Raw genomic sequence first — 6711 nt, forward strand, 5'->3', positions numbered from 1 at the left:
CAAGCGGTTACTCAATGTAGCAATCCACAACAGTATGGTAATCTGTCGGTCCCACCCAAACAAACAAAACCTGGACACTCTACAGTTCAGACTTTCCCTAGTGCAAGGGCTCGTGGAAAAGCACGGCTCTGGGGTACGTCGTCCTGTCCACAGCCGTCCGTCAGTTCAGCCGCCGCCTAAACGACTCACGGAAAGACATTTCCTTGAGCGTATTCCCCCCACGGGGAAGAAGGCAAGACCGCACAGAAGATGTGTGGTTTGCGGAAAAAAGGGCCAAAGGAAAGATTGGTGTGGTGAATGTGAGGCAGCGTTGTGTTTAGAAGAATGCTTCAAGGCATACCATACGCTGCTCAACTTCTAAACCACCTGCTTCCATTGCCGAGATACCGGGCGCTCATATTATAAGGTAAGATTATAAAACCATCTTTTAAGATCATTTTGGTGAAAATTTCATGTTCCTATCTTATATAATTTAAGAATAATGATGAATAAATCATTTTTGAGCAAAATTTAAATGGTCGGCTGAAAATATTACCGCCAGAGAGACACGGCAGCGGAATTTAAATGACCACGCTAAAGGGTTAACTGTTTTGTGTATTTTGTGTATATAGACTGTTAATACTAGAAGTGCAACTGCAATGCTGCAATTGGGCTAGGATTGAACGTGTCTGTGCTTCAGCTCTGAGGTTGCTGTAAACGTAAGCCCATCACTGTGGCTGAAAGAATTAATAGACTCACAGTTAGTATGCTGTGGAACGAAACATATATCATGTGATGACAAAGTTATAGATGCTGATTTTATGTGCAAAATAATAAATACTTCTAAAATTCGTGTTGGAAACTAAGAATTTGAAGTATGCCATTATGGGATCATATGTTGGAGAGAGAGGGAAGGACTTTTTAGAAAAGATATGCAGGTTTAAATGATTCGTTATTTGTTAGAAGAAAAGATTAATATTATTACAGGTATTTACGAAACAACACTTCACAGTATAGATGTGTTTGTATTTGGCTCATGAAATTTGGTGTTGCAGGAGAGTAGATACAAATTTTTGTTAAACACTTTTCTGTATTGGTATGAGCTTGGCCATAGTGAACTGTAAGCAGTGAAGCTTCACTGTTTGAATTGCTTTCTTTGCAAAAAATTTTGCAATATGAATGTTTGTATTGACTCCCATCATTTCTCCGTGGCTTGCAAAGTTTTTTGAGTGGTTTGTAGCCATGTTTTATTTATTGTTGAGCAGAGTGTTAACACTTTTTTGGTAATGATGGAACTGATACATGTCTCAAGTTCTGGGGAAGATCAGCATTTTCATTTTATTATCTGATTGCTCTTGACTTTTGTTGTGCTTCAATATTTTTGTTCCATTTTGTTTCCAGTTCTTCTAGAACTAATATTTGGTCCCCGCTAATATTCTGATCTAGATAACTGCATTTTATAAAAGCTGTACTGACATAAAAGTTTGTGAAACAGTGAAAATTACAAATGTGGCTATGGATATCATCGTGTTCTCTCTGTAGTAACTGAATTGTAGAGCAGAGCATTATATAGTTATTGACTTGGAATTTTGGTTGGACAGGAATGTGGAAATGGAAAATAAGCATGAGTTTTCTCATTAAATGTTTATATATAAATAGTTCAGTATTGCATGGCTTGCATTTGTAATGGAATGGAAATTAATTTCCAATTTTTAAGGAGCTAAAGTTTTTACTTTTATATATTTTTGCAGTGTACTAATATGGAGATATATATGAAGAAAATTTATTTAGTATGTGGGTATTATTAGTACCTTTTCTTTAGGCCAGTATGTATACCAGCAAATACTTGATCCATATTGACAAACTTGTCAGAAGTCTCACATGTTTACCATAGCATTGTATTTTTCAAAAACTGAACCATAGAATACCAGAAAACATATTTGTATGGGGGGGCGGGTGGGGAAGTGCCAGATATTATCATGCAGGAATGTTATGTAACCATGATTTTTTTTTATTTCAAGCCACATAGAAGTTTTACATTTTGTTGGAATTAAAATTGGATCAGGTTTGAAATCGTACATGCAGATTCGCATGCAAATCAGAATCTGTCTGTTTTTTAATGCTATTCATGTAATTGTTTCAGGTCCGCGACCCATCAGCACGGGACCTCAAGTGACTTTTCTGCCATAAGAGCAAGGAGCTGTTGCTGTGCAGCCATAAGAAGCAAGTTACAGAATTTCTCTGACATCCGTTTTGCTGTCCTGTCATCCATGCATGGCTCTTTCAGATAGTCTTTTCCCTTGAGGCTATGCCACCGAAATCTGTGCATATCAAGACTGAAGTGAAAATTTGTCCATGTCAAGACTGAAGTGAAAATCTATGCATGTCAAGACTGAAACATAACAGGAAGATACTAATACAGTATTATAGGCAGAAATGTTAGTTTGGTGTGTGTGACCATGTTACTTCTACTTATTTATCCAAAAAACTGCCTCTCTTGCTTTATTATGTTTGCATGTAGGAGGATAACACGTATGCATGATATCATCTGACTTTGTATCTACCCTGAAGATGGAGATGATACATTCCCCTGAAACGCAGAATCTACACTGCGCCACATCCCAGAAGACGGCATTCTTCATGGTCACTGCCATGAAAATCTCAAATTGGTTTAAATATACTTTTGCAACAGTGGAAAGCCATTGCAGTGACGAAAGTGTGGGAAGTTGATAGCAGGATATTCATAGGCACTGGGAAGCTCGTGTGTGCTTGCTGCTTGCTTGAAATGGTAGAGAATTGCACATGACATTAATTCTAATTGTGTCATCTCTGCCTTCCTACATTTGAAGCATTATGTATTGGTAAGAAGCATGCTGAGCTAAATTAATGTACAGTTGCAGAAATGGTGATAACGGGTTGTGATGTAATTGTGACTAATATATTTAAGCCCCCCTCGTTGGTGTCTCCACCTTATCGTGGTGAGGGGGTTTGAGTATGCCAAGGACCCTGAGAGCTATACCAGCGGTAGCGTAGCTACTGCAGGGCCTCCCTTGCTGGACAGGTCAAAGGGTAGGCATCAGACGAAGAGAGACACCAAAAATTGATGCCGGAAGCAGCGTCATCAGCAGCGACTTGAAGCACAGAGCAAATGATGCTCGAGATGGTTCAAGTTCGTATAGCAACAGGCGTGACCAGAGTGGTTTGAACGGCTGCTGTACTGTGCCTGGATAGTCTCTTTCCAAAAAACAGAAGATCGCATTAAGTGGAGGAACTGTTTGGAAGAGACTGTGGACCTGTCGTCTGACAGAGTACTAATGAATGAATGAATGAATATTTAAGCATCCTGTTACACTCTACACAGTGTATGACACAAGCTCTGTCCTAAGTGCAACAATTTATTGTAGTTCTTTTGTCTTCTTTTCTTCTACACTACATGTTTCGGCCATAAAGGGCCATCATTAGTTGTATTTCTCTCACATAGCTGTTACACTACACGTAGTTTAAAATTTAAAAACACCAGCTTTCTTAATTGTTCATTTCTCCGTTGTTAATAGGTCCCGATATATATCAGAATCCCCTTGCTGCTATTTGTCAGATATGTATAAATAAAATCTTTGTTAATTTACATTCGTCAATTTGATTTTTGAATTTTGGTATTTTTAAAATCTTCAATTTAAATTTAAAAAATTTTAAATTTTAAAAATACCAAAATTCAAAAATCAAATTGATGAATGTAAATTAACAAAGATTTTATACATATCTGACAAATATCAGCAAGGGGATTCTGATATGATATGATTTAGCATTTCTTTTTGTGACAGAACTGTGTCTGTTTTTCCATTGTTGTGGCAGTTCATGGAGGCAACACACATTTTGATGGAGTGTGATATGGGAGTTCCCAAATAAAATCTGTAGAAAGCATATGAGAAGCATTACATCAGCTTCCACTCTGGTTTGTCTAAATCACTCCATGTATGTCTTACAGAAGTATTAGAAGTTACAAACGTTTGGTAAAGTTTTTGTTGATGTGTAAAATGGATTCTGTAAGCTTGCTCCTTACCTCTTTTGCTAGTTTTTATCAAATAAAGTACAGCCAATAATCTCTTTCCTGAAACTTGTCCTGTAAACTACGGCTCTCATATCTGCATACAGTATCAGCATGTGGCAGTTTGAACTAATTGACGGTGGGCTTTTCTAAACACCCCATAACTCGAAAGACTGTTGTCTTCTTAGACGTGAGGCGATGTATACTAGTAGGATGTTATCACCACTTCGGAGGAATCTGTGAAGTGATGAGACCCTGAAGGTGGGGGCTTTACATTCATCAGAAATGTTGGTAACATTCTACCACACTTCATGGTGTCACATCCCAGAAGACTTAAATCATCATGGTTACTGCCATAGGAACATCAGATTTTAGCCAAAGACTTGTTTGCTTAGAGAGTATACATTTTAATTGCACATACAGGGAATACACAGTCATGAGTAGGTAACAGCTGGTTTTGATTTGACATGGGAGTAAGGAGTAGAATAACAGCCCTTGATTGAGAACTGAAAGTTGCATGTTCCACGTTTGTTAATACTTCTGAATTGCATGGTGACAGTGAGGAGTCTAGGGCCGGTACTTGGAATGAAGAGTACAGCATTCTGAGTGGTAGCAGCGCCTAGTTCGGAGACAGCCTGACGTTTTGAAGGTTATATATTCCTCCCAAACATTGGGCTATCTCGAAACTAGACATTGTTACAACTCAGAATCCCAAACTCCTTATAGACATTGCCATGAAAACCTCAAATCAAACATGGTACTCAGAATGTTTGTGTAAGATATGTAAATTGCTGTCTGATTGCAGAGGTAAATGTAAGTGTAAATTGGATAGGAACTACTGCAGGTTTCGGGGTTGGTGCGGAAATGTTAAGGCATATGTTAATTGGTACAATTAGAAATTTCTTGGCAGCTAATTCCTCAGTATTCTGACAAGCCATAGTGGACAGTTCAGGCATCGTATTGAAGTAGAATTCTGTAATGTAAGTGTATGGAAGTATGACTGCCATAACTTGGCTAAGGGAAAGACAGCTGGGTTGCAGCATAGTGAAAGCAATATGAATCACTTTGTTGAACTGTAACATAATCCATGAGGTGGTACTTGAAAATTCTGTTAGGAGTTAGAATGTTTGACAATTTAGGACTTGCACTGTTGCAAGATATTTTACATTCAATATATGCAAAAATTATATAGACTGATGCAAATATAAACATTCACATATATGTGAGGTTATTTCGATCCATCTGGGTGCGATATTTATAATTTCAATAAATACTCTTCAGAGCTGATTATGTCTTTGCTGCTTCATGTTTTAGGAAAACCTGTTATGTGTACACCCTAAGGATGCCTGTACAGATGGAGATGATACATGTAAGGGGAAATAAGTTTTTACACATTGTCAAGAGTTTTATTTGATAGATCCGTACAGGTTAGTTGACTTCTCTGATGCAGGAGAGAGATCCACTACGAGCCTAGAGTGTTGTAAGAAAATGCAGAATAGTAATGTCCCAAATGGAGTTTGAGGCCAATTTTAGGTCACCTGAGACTGTATGCATCTATGACAATGCAGCCAACTGGTTCAGCCTTCATCCTCGCCGATACATATTTCTGCTTTACAGTGTGCTGTCAGGAAGGACTGGAATTGAATGACCCCAGCTGCGTCCTGATGACCTTAATACAACCAATAAAGAAATAAAAACAAGTAACATCCCTGTGTTCAGTACAGCACTGCATTCAGAATATGTACAGGGTGTAAATAAAATTAAGTATATGAGAACATATAAAACAGCATCTGCAGAAGAGTCACATTGTAAATTCAGTTAACAAACAATTTGAAAATATTTCAGAATTTTAATATGTGGGATGAAAAACATGAAAAAAAATAATTGGACTGGAAGCAAATTCTGGAAATTGTCCTTTTTTAAAAAACCTATCTTGAATATTTCAGGACACCAAAACTTTAAAATTCAGTAGCATGTTGAAAGAATAGATGTTGGTTGTGTTTATGGAGGTAAGTAAAAATGCTTTCACTTCGACGCATAAAAAGCTGCAGTTGCATTCCCTGTGGACATGAACATGGAACCTTCAGAAGGTAAGTTTGCTGCTCCGTCCCTGAAACCCACACATCTACTGGTTGAATTAGCATATAAAATTATATGTGCAGTGAATTTACAACTATCCTCAGTACATGACTGTTTCAAGAACCCACTTTATGATCAGAATAAACGTAGAATAGATCCTTACAAGACCGGTCATGTTACACGACTCAATATGAGTGGTATATATAAAGCTTAAGACAGGCTGTACCAAACTGTTTATCCTGTACTGAATACAGCAGTCATGACACACTGGATGAATGATCGAGCATGACAAACATTAGCCCAGTGGTAAAGCAGGTGGCTTATATGCACGAGAACGTGTGTTCAAGTGCAGGTGAAATGGGAATAGAATGAAATAATGACCCATCATGAAGGGGTGGAGCCAAGTTAATATAAATAAAATTAGTGCTTACTGTACAATTTGCAGGTACTGTAGGAAATGCAAACAAAACCCTGTACTTTTTGTTCCAGTAACCTTCAACAACCTTCAAGAGCACAGCACTGCCGCAGCCCCAAGCTTTTAGCCTGGGATTTGCTAGTTTGGCTGCAGATGTAGCTGTATTTCCGAAGAAGGGGATGCAGTAGCCAAT

Source organism: Cryptotermes secundus, unplaced genomic scaffold (assembly GCF_002891405.2).
Source record: "Cryptotermes secundus unplaced genomic scaffold, Csec_1.0 scaffold1385, whole genome shotgun sequence".
Lineage (NCBI taxonomy): Eukaryota > Metazoa > Arthropoda > Insecta > Blattodea > Kalotermitidae > Cryptotermes > Cryptotermes secundus.